Genomic DNA, 10,406 nt, shown 5'->3' with positions numbered 1-10,406 from the left:
AGTGGTGAAGATCTGGCCTTCCTGGAGTATGGGACTGAAACCTGCAGCTTAAGTCATTTTTTTATTTATGAGCTGTGGATTTGGGTAGCAAAGTTGGTATTCCGTAAGGGGATAAAATATTTTACTGTAATTCACTATACTATCTGTAACTACAACGGCCAATAAACCAGTTTGTGTTTAAATTAAAGTAATTTCTTTTAATAAACGAAATTGACAATTAAGTAGTTTTTTAATTGTCTTTTTAGAGCATCGAAACCGATAAATTTTAAAGGATCGAAACATAGCTCCCCGTTCGATCTTTTAAAATTTATCGGTTTCGATGCTCTAGAGAGAGAATTAGAAAAATTTCTTAATTGTTAATTTCGTCTATCGAAAGAAATTATTTTAATTTGAACAGTAACTGGTTTATTGGCCGTTGTAGTTACAGATAGTATAGTGGATTACAGTAAAATATCTTATCTCCTCACGAGATCCCGACTTTGCTACCCAAATCCACAGTTCATAAACACCCAACCTTCCGATAAATGACTATTAAAGTGTTTTTAGTTACTAGATAAAAGGAAAAAACAAAAATAAAATTCCAAATAAAATGTGGGTGGGAGCAGCGGGGGCATCTTACTCTCATCGCCGTTCTTCGCAGTTAATCTCCTCGACACAAAGTGATTGAAGATCTGGCCTTCCTGGAGTATGGGACTGAAACCTGCAGCGTAAGTCATTTTCTCCCCTCTCTCTGATTTATGAGCTGTGGATTTGGGTAGCAAAGTCGGTATCCCGTAAGGGGATAAAATATCTTACTGTAATCCACTATACTATCTGTAACTACAACGGCCAATAAACCAGTTCGTGTTCAAATTAAAATAATTTCTTTCAATAAACTAAATTGACAATTAAGTAGTTTCTCTAATTGTCTCTCTAGAGCATCGAATCCGAAAATTTTAAAGGATCGAAACATTACGTAACTGATGTGTAGAACTGTGATGCTCAGTTGTCGGACCTATTCTGTTAATTCTTTTCATCAATTTAAATTGTATAAAATAAGTTTAATCACAAGGTAACTCATAAATCTTTAGTTTCTAATATTCATACTTATCGAAACCAGAATAGATACTTCAAAAAGTGCTGTGGAACTCTTAAACTTAACCTGCATTACTTTCACTGCTAAGTCACGTTGAATGGTCCATCATTACTATATATATTTAATCGTAATTGCTTTATATACTTACTATCCACTAATTGGTGTTACTGATAGGTCTACACAATTAACCCATCTTTTCACAGTTTTCATTCAGCAGCGTCGATTCACATTTTCCCTGGGGAAAGCTAGACCCCAATATAATTAGATTTTCATGTTTTTGATTGGTGTATTTATATTATTATTCCTTTGATTAAATTATAGCATATAAGTCTTGGAACCCTAAATAACGTCCCTGCTCCCATGAATTATAATATTTCACATATTGTACACATATCCTTTGTCACAATTCCCAACTACTGAACAAGACACCCAGAGTAATCGCATTAAACGAAAAACTATTCTTCAACTTCAGTATAGCTCAGATCCATCTAGAAGACTGAAAAAAAAAGTTTAGTGTGTACCACTAATTCCTAATAGTAATGAGTCATACTCACAAGTGTCGCTAGAGTGCAAATAATTTGCCAATTGGTAACTATTGTGACAATTTAAAAACTACATTTTTTGGACTTCAAATTAGAATAAGAGCCGTCCAGTAACCATGCTTAGCTTTCAGTATTATTACTTGTGTATTTCTACACTAATGTATTGTGACGATTTAATTAGAACTTGGGCTATATTGTTTCAATTTAACTATTTTAAAATGGATAAAGTGCTTTCCTATTTATTATTAGGACAAGAAACGTAATCATATTTGAATTTTAGTATTTATATTTGTGTAACAGTAATGTTTGTTGATGGGCAAACTAAAGAAAATTAACTGTTAATAACTAGAACTTTTAATAAGTACGATTTTAACCTATAATGTACAGAGACAAAGTGATTCAGTTTGTCGTGGGTCAAGAATTGTGAATGGGTCAGTGGGTCGTGATCCAACAGGACTGACCCACTGCGACCCACCACCCACTCTGCTCAGTGCATTGTAGAAAGTACCTTCAGAACACGGGTGAATTTGTCTACGATTTACTTTTAAGGCCTCCGTTTTCCTTCCTTTTTCATTTGTTTCTATTTACTTACGTAAAATGAATATATCTAATGTTAAGTGAAAGAAAGAACTTCAGGCACTTTTGGATTTTTGTAATTGACACTGTTGACTTTTACACTATTTTTCCCCTTGCGTTGGCCTATTTTACTTTTATTTGAGACTTTTAAATTGCATTCTATTTTCCTCTGAAAAGTATCTGTAATTCAAAAGGGAAATAATTATAACTCTAAATGATAATTAAATTGAAATTCATCGTAAAATAGCCTATAACAAACATTTCACCATTTTACATCGTAAAGGCCAGATCCACCGTTATTGTAACAGAGCGGTGTTTGAGCGATTGACCGCAGAAATTCAAACTCCGACTGGTGATAATTTTACAGCCTTGTTTTATATTTCAAATGTGTGTAAAGGAGGGCGTAGAGTATGGGACAGTTGATGAGGATGCGTTCCTTTTGGGGGGGTCACAGTGGGTGGTGGATCATGGTGGGTCGTGAGCCAGAGTGGGTCACAGTGGGTCATGAGTCAAATTTTCATTAAGCTATGCCATCTCTGATAGTATAGAGCAGGCCCGAAGGCTCAGACTAACAACTAGTTACCAATTAACTACAGATTAAGTCTATTTAACAACAAAATATATGCATCAATTCTGTAACCGTTTTTACAAAGCTAATGCTATTAAGTGTGTTCAATCGATGTTCTGATCACAAATCGACACTGTTTATGGAAGTTTACTCTCTCGTTGCTTTTACGTTTTATTACCTCACACATTTTGTATATAAACAAAAAGAAATCACACCTAAAACAAAACAATACTTACTTGCGTTTAAAGTAAAAGGACCAGCTCCTTTGAAATACCAAATTAAAAATGTTCCATTTAATTTATAGTTGCTTCTGGAAAGAATATATGGACTGTAGAAACTGAACACGAATTTCATATTCTTTGGATCAACGCTGAAATGAAAATAAATATTTAAATATATACAATATTGCTTAATATTGGTACTAAATATGGTCAAACTAGACATGATATTAAAAACGGAATTTTAGTAGAGTAGAAATCTTAATTTACTTTTATAAAAATAAATTTTATGGTATTATCTTTCATAGATTCGCATTTTGAAGTTTGAATTTATTTATTTGTTGGTTATGTAAATGTATTAATAAAAATACCTCCAGTACTCTGTACCAACAAACACTGAAGTTAATTTCGTTTCTGTTTACAAGCCAAGCTGTATGTGCAAGGGTCATCTTCAAAAGTGCCGAAAACACTCATGAGTAAAAGCAGAACACACTAATACTAGAACACACTCAAATAGAATATTCCCTTCATGCAAACGCAAACTACTGATATTAAAATTTGGTTCTATCACCTGTTGTCTTCCTCAAAGTGTTATCCCAAAAAGGCATCGGATCGAAGAGTTCTGGAATCTGAAAATGCTTATATGTTTAGCCCACGAACAATGTATAGTAGGCGCTCTTTCATTGGGCACGTTCGGATCCACGATTGTACCGGATTAGCAATTTTTCTGGATTATCGAATGTTAATATACTTTTAAAAGGAATATCTCAAATAAGTAGCACAGATATAAATGTAAACGATTAAAACATGTATTTACGCCTTTACACACACTCTGAACCTGTGCAGACAATAGAAATATCTTACTGTGCAAGGTACTGCGACTTTTTTTTTTTTTTTTTTTTTTTTTACATGAAATTCCCTAAGAAGCAATGCTGAAATCATGCACTGTAAAATTTCTGTTTTCACCTTTCCCACCGGAAACAATTAATTGTTATATCTAGTTTTTAGTGTAAAGTGAAGGTTGCATTTTATGATTATTAGTTTTATTAGCACTTAAAGAGATCGTGCTGATCTTCGGAACATTTTAGAGCACAGTGCACTGTGTATACATAGTTGTAATGTTGTACAACTAATGATATATAACCCGCTAGAAAACCGGAAACACCGTACTGAGATGAAAACTGAAAGTGATGAGAAACTCTGAGCGAACTAAGAATAAGGGCAGTGAAGTGGTATGACCTGAAGATCAAGGGCAAGAAACCATCGAATCCACCGAAAAAATGGCTGAATTGGTGGTAGATTACAAAATATTGGATAGCAAAGAATGTCGATGCATGGAATAAAAGATTAAATACAAGTTAGTCTGTTGGCTATTCATTGGAAGTGGAGTTCTGATGTTACCTAACGCGAGAATTAAGCGTAGCTCAGTCTTGTCCTCTTGGGCTTTTATCAGGTGCTTTGAACCTCTGGTTGTTCCTTTGTATCTGTTAGCTTTGAACCTCTTTAACCTCTTTAATAATATTTTATTATTGCTACAAAAAGTGCCATGTTTTTGTATGGAGGATATTCTGTTCAGTAGTATACCTGATAATATCACGGAAGACACTTCTCCAGTACGACGATAAATTTTCAGCTGCGATGTTCCGTATACATTCCGCGATCTTTAATGTTCTTACTTGCTAAGTGGTAACCCACAGCAAAAGGGAAACCAGTCATTTGACAGCTGGCTTATAATTACTTACTACAACTCAGTTCGTATTTGTTCTTCAAGTATTTAACTTATTACGTATATTAAAAATTATTACATTGAAACATACACGAATCTCATTTTTTTGAATCACTATATTTGATGAGAAATGACTTATTTTGCAGTATACTTCAAAATCGTCCATTTAATTGCCGTGACGATTCTCTCAATTATTATAAAACATCCCCTAGACAACCGTTTACATCACTATAGTAACGTAAAAACAGAAATGTCTAGACCAATGTACAGATCTTGCTTACATTATATCTTTCTTTTTCTTCCATTTTATGGCAAAAAATGGCAAAAATACTTGAGAACTTCTGCCCTGATTACGAACTAAAATACCACGTTTTCGTTGTACGTTACTATAAGTTTTTGCGAATTCCTCGGTAAATTTACTTCAGAGCTTTGAGCGACTACCATGATAATTTAGATAATAATGGTACGTGATAACAGTGATCCACGTTATCCTGGTACTGTGTAGTCTTGTGACAAAGAATCATAATTTGCAAAGGCTCATTGTTATGTTTTTGATTCAGGTTAAACAGGAGACTTGAACATGAAATAACATATTTATTTCCGTTTCTTAATATATAATCTCTAACGGTGTTTGCTTGGTTATGTCAGTCTTTGGTGAAAGCATAGGATAATACTTGTTACCCTTCTTACGAAAGACAGAATTAAATGATTAGTGAAAGTAGCACAACGCTTTTTACATATTTTCTTGTATAGAACTAAAATTTTATTGCAATTGATCATAAATACTTTATACATATGACATGTAGTACCTAAACTTGGATCTAGGTGAATATATGATTATATCTACTTTAATAATTATTAAATTTGTAATACTGTATTTTACTGACAACTAGCTGATCTCTGTACATAGCGCATCATTTACATATGAGCATGAATATTCTCATTATTCTTCACAACATATGTACATGTCCCTTTACAGATACAAGTAAAGAATGTTTTGATAAAACTCGGCAAGGGGTATCAAAAAGGGGAGATTTTTTCGATTATTTTTTCAATACCTCGCACAATTTGCAAGATTTGAGCCTACTTCCGGTTAGCGTTTCTAATTCATATATGATCAGTGTTTTCTTTCTTTTTGCACGCAGTATACTATAATAAACAAATACGTTACACACACAATTAATCGTAATGTCAACCATCTATGGTGTTCATTGGACAAAACTCTCAAAACAATAAATATTCATCTTAGAATGGAGAAATGGTTATCTTTCGTTTTCCATTATCATTTGGCCGTGAAACAAACGCTGGAGAGATATACCAACCCGTACACAAATATTTGGTGTTTTAATGAATAGCTCGTTGGATATGATGCTTTACTTTTTAAAATTTCAATACTTCCAGTGCACCTTTAAAAGATGTAATAAAAAAACAATGGCATTTTTAAAAAAAAAAAATATTCAATTCGAACTGAACAATCTATACAAAATTTGCAATTGTTCAGTGAAAAGTTACCTCTCTAGAGCTTGTGGTTTCCGAGATATTGTCAAAAGAAATGGCTACAAACATATAAAGTCCAGAAACACAGAAACGTTTCTTAAGCACAAACATATAAACCTAACATTTTAATATGCTTGTTTTTAAGGAGTATTTTGCATAAGACAATATATACGAGGCAGGCGCTTGTAGTTTTGTACGTTTTAATGTTATTAGCGTAAGACTGCCAGCTTTTCTTAGGAAGGAGAGTTACTTATTGAATATCAAGTGAAAGGTTTACTCATTAGTCTTACATATAATTTAATTAGCGTATTGTTTTGTCAACTTGAATAAAATAAGGATTTAATAAACACCGGTACTGAAAAATTTAAATAACGAAACTCGAAAATGCGTGAACTCGAACTTTGACTCGTAATTAATAGTGGTGGTGGTCTTATGCTTTACTAAAGCTAACTGATGTTTTGCTATTGGCTCAGGTTTAGTGCTTTAACGGAGCTTGAAATCAGCTCCTTAAATACAAGCTTTGGCTCGTCATTCTTGGTAGGGGCTTAGACTTTTATTTTAATAAAACATGTACTACTAAACTTTATTAATGGTAGTATTAATGTTTGTTATTGGTACAGAATTAATATTTCAATTAAGCTCAAACGTGCTTGAACTCAAGTTTCTGCTCGTAATTATTGGACTGCCTTAGTCTTTATTTTCCTAGAACATCCGATAAATAATTTTATTGAAGTTAACATTATTATTTCATATTGGCTCTATATTAGTACTTTAATGATGTTGCAATGTAATTAATCATGAGCTTTGGCTCGTATTGACAGTAGAGGTTTCATTTTAATTTTAATAGAAGATACAGTGACTAATATTATTACCATTAGTATTGTTTAATATTGGCTCGGGATAAGTATTAAAATGAAACTCAAATTTAACTGAACATGAGATTTGGCTCATAATTGTAGCAGAGATTTTTATTTTCATTTTAACAGAACTTACGATAGATAAGTTATAACAACCATTAGTATTGTTTATTATTGGCTCCGTATTAGTATTTTCATGAAGTATGTTTCCTTTCGAGTTCAACGTCCCTTTCGCTGGTAATCACAGATATGGCTTAAGCCCTAATTTAATAGAGCAAAAGTACATGAGATAACTTTATTATTGTTCTTAATATTACTTGTTATTTGCTCTAGATAAGTTTTCTTTAATGAGGATCAAATCTAAGTAAACGCGAGCTTTGACTCTTAATTGTAGATACCGATTATGCATTGTTTAATAAAACCTATGATAGACAATGTTACTGATGATAACTTTGTTGATTACAACTAGCCTAGCATTAGTATTTTTAATGATGACGCAAGGACCTTCTTAAACGAGACCTTTGACTTGTAATTATTGGTCTGGATCAGACTTTATTTAATACAACATACGGTGGATAACTATTAATAGTATTGATACTGTTATTATTGGCTTAGGGTTAATATTTTTAAGATAGTTTGAACGTACTTGAACGCAAATTTTGGCTCTTAATTAAGGATGCGGCTTAGGCTTAATTTCAATAAAACATACGGTAGAAATAAGTATTAGTTCTACTAGTATTGCTTTTTATTAGTTTTGGATTAGTATTTTAAAGAAATTGAACAAAATTGAACTCGAAATTTGACTCATAGTTACTAGATTGACAATAAGTTTTATTTTAATAAACCATATGGTAGATAATTTTATAGAAGCTAATATTTATAATTGGCTCAGGTTTAGCATTTTTAATGAAGCTTAAAATGACTTGAACGCGAAAATTGTTTTGTAAATATCATATTGGTCTAAGTCTTCATTTTAATAAGTCATCAAAACCATAATTTACTAGTATTATTTAATACAGGATCAGGATCGTTTAATACTACTTAAATTTATTTATGTATACACAAACATCTTCACGCTACACCTTATGAAGATTTCTATTTTATATTAATTTAACTGATATTTTAGGCGTAGGACTTTTATGAAATTATTTTATCTATGAACATTATTTTATTTGCACTTAATACTATTATTACTATTCCAAACATGAAATATTAAAGAATAATTCTACATACTTTAAGGTATTGTTACTATTAGCTTTATGTTAATATAATTTTAACGATTTAGTTTTGTTATTTGTACTTATTTGTGCTTGACTCCAGATACTTTAATGCACCAATATGTAAATATTGTATAACTTTTTGGTTAATTATTGCGGTTAGGGTAATATTGAGATTACTGGTACATTCTTGTGTTTGACTATTGTTACTAGGATTTATGGTCGTAGGATCTTGTGGTCAAAACATACATAAATATTTATATTTATTGCAGTTTGAATGTTCCTATTAATATTGGTGTTATGTTTACATAGTGTATGGGCAATAGAGGGTTTCTATTTAACTTACTTGTACACCAGGATTTTTATTTTTATTATTTGAAATTTATCTCACGAGGGAACCTATCCAAGTGCAACTCTGACTTCGAGTCGAGACTATGGCCGTTGGATACTTTGTCCCAAAAAAAAAACATAACACGAAAACGGATACATCCTCGATCGCAACCATTGCGGAGGTATAAGCGTGAAAAGTTCGAAATTGAGCTCCATACTATACATAACAAAGTCAGATTCCGGGTCAATTTTCGGAAACGGTTAGGTAAGGAAACCCAGCGAATACAAATCAAATTTGTGTGTTGAGCCCAGCACCTTTTGAATGAAAAATTAGTGTCCCCGGGGCACTCGCAGGGTCCCAGGCGGGGTCCAACTCAAAATTTACAAATGGAACCGGGAGTCACGTAGCATACTGTATGAAAGCTATTGTTAAATAAAAGAAGATAGAACAAATCTCAACTCTCTACGATAACCCTGTGCAAACGAGCAACTGGTCAAAATGTCAATACAACCTACATCAGAAAATGTATGGCCACTCTTCTAAATCCATTAAATTGCGACAATAACAAAACAGAAAAACACGTTTAAAAGTGCAAGGTATGACATTTTGGGGGCCGCCGTGGCTCAGTGGTAAAGCGTTCACCTCTGGTGCTTGGGGTCCAGGGTTCGATCCCAGCCATCGCCACGTGAGCTTTGTGGTGGGCAAACACCGCGTGAGTGGGTTTCCTCGTGTTCTCCCGTTTCCTTCCACTCTCTTCATTCCATCATTTCATTCATTACTCATCATCACCGTCTTCTTTAGCCTAACCGGCATAAGCGTGGGACGTAAAACTCAAAGATTTCATTTCTTGTATTGACATTTTGACCAGTTGCCCGTTTGCACAGGGTGATCGTAGAGAGTTGAGATTTGTTCTATCTTCTTTTATTTAACAATAGCTTTCACACAATATGCTACTTGACCTCTGGTTCCATTTGCAAATTTTGAGTTGGACCCCGCCTGGGACCCTGGGAGTGCCCCGGGGACACAAATTTTTCATTCAAAAGGTGCTGGGCTCCCCACACTAATTTGATATGTATTCGCTGAGTTTCCTTAACCGACCGTTTCCGAAAAATCTGAGGGATCCGACTTTGTAATGTATAGTTTGAAGCTCAATTTCTAACTTTTCACGCTTATATCTTCGCAACGGTTGCGATCGAGGATGTATCCATATTCGTGTTATGTTCTTTTGAGACAAGGTATCGAACGGCCATAGTCTCGACTCGAAGTCAGAGTTGCACTTGGATAGGTTCCCTCGTCAGTAGAATTTTTGGTTATGATTGATATTATTATTATTTATGGCTTATGCCAGCATATTTCCTGGCCAATAGATAAAATTACGTACAATTATAGAATTAGAGATTTCTTATTAAGATTTATATTTGTAGGATTTTTATCTATTACCTTCATGACTATTTGTATTTTCTCTAGTTTCCATTGAAATGCTTATTATGATAATGTATGGACAGAATATTTACTGTTTATTATTATTATTATTATTATTATTATTATTATTATTATTATTATTATTATTATTATTATTATTATTATTATTATTATTATTATTATTATTATTATTATTATTATTGCTTACTAGATCTGCGTTGTATCATCTCTATTTAAAACTACTTGCATAAAAATTTCAAAATCGTTGTTTAACTTGAGAAACTTTAATTATATAATAAATGCACATAGAATGTAAATTTAAGCATTCAACAGTATGAAAATCATACTTTCGTTTGTACAATACTAAAATTATTATA

The sequence above is a fragment of the Thermobia domestica genome, chromosome 8, assembly GCF_964235325.1.
Source record: "Thermobia domestica chromosome 8, izTheDome1.hap1.1, whole genome shotgun sequence".
Classification (NCBI taxonomy): domain Eukaryota; kingdom Metazoa; phylum Arthropoda; class Insecta; order Zygentoma; family Lepismatidae; genus Thermobia; species Thermobia domestica.
The sequence above is the reverse complement of the archived record's forward strand: the minus strand, read 5'-3'. Positions refer to the sequence as shown.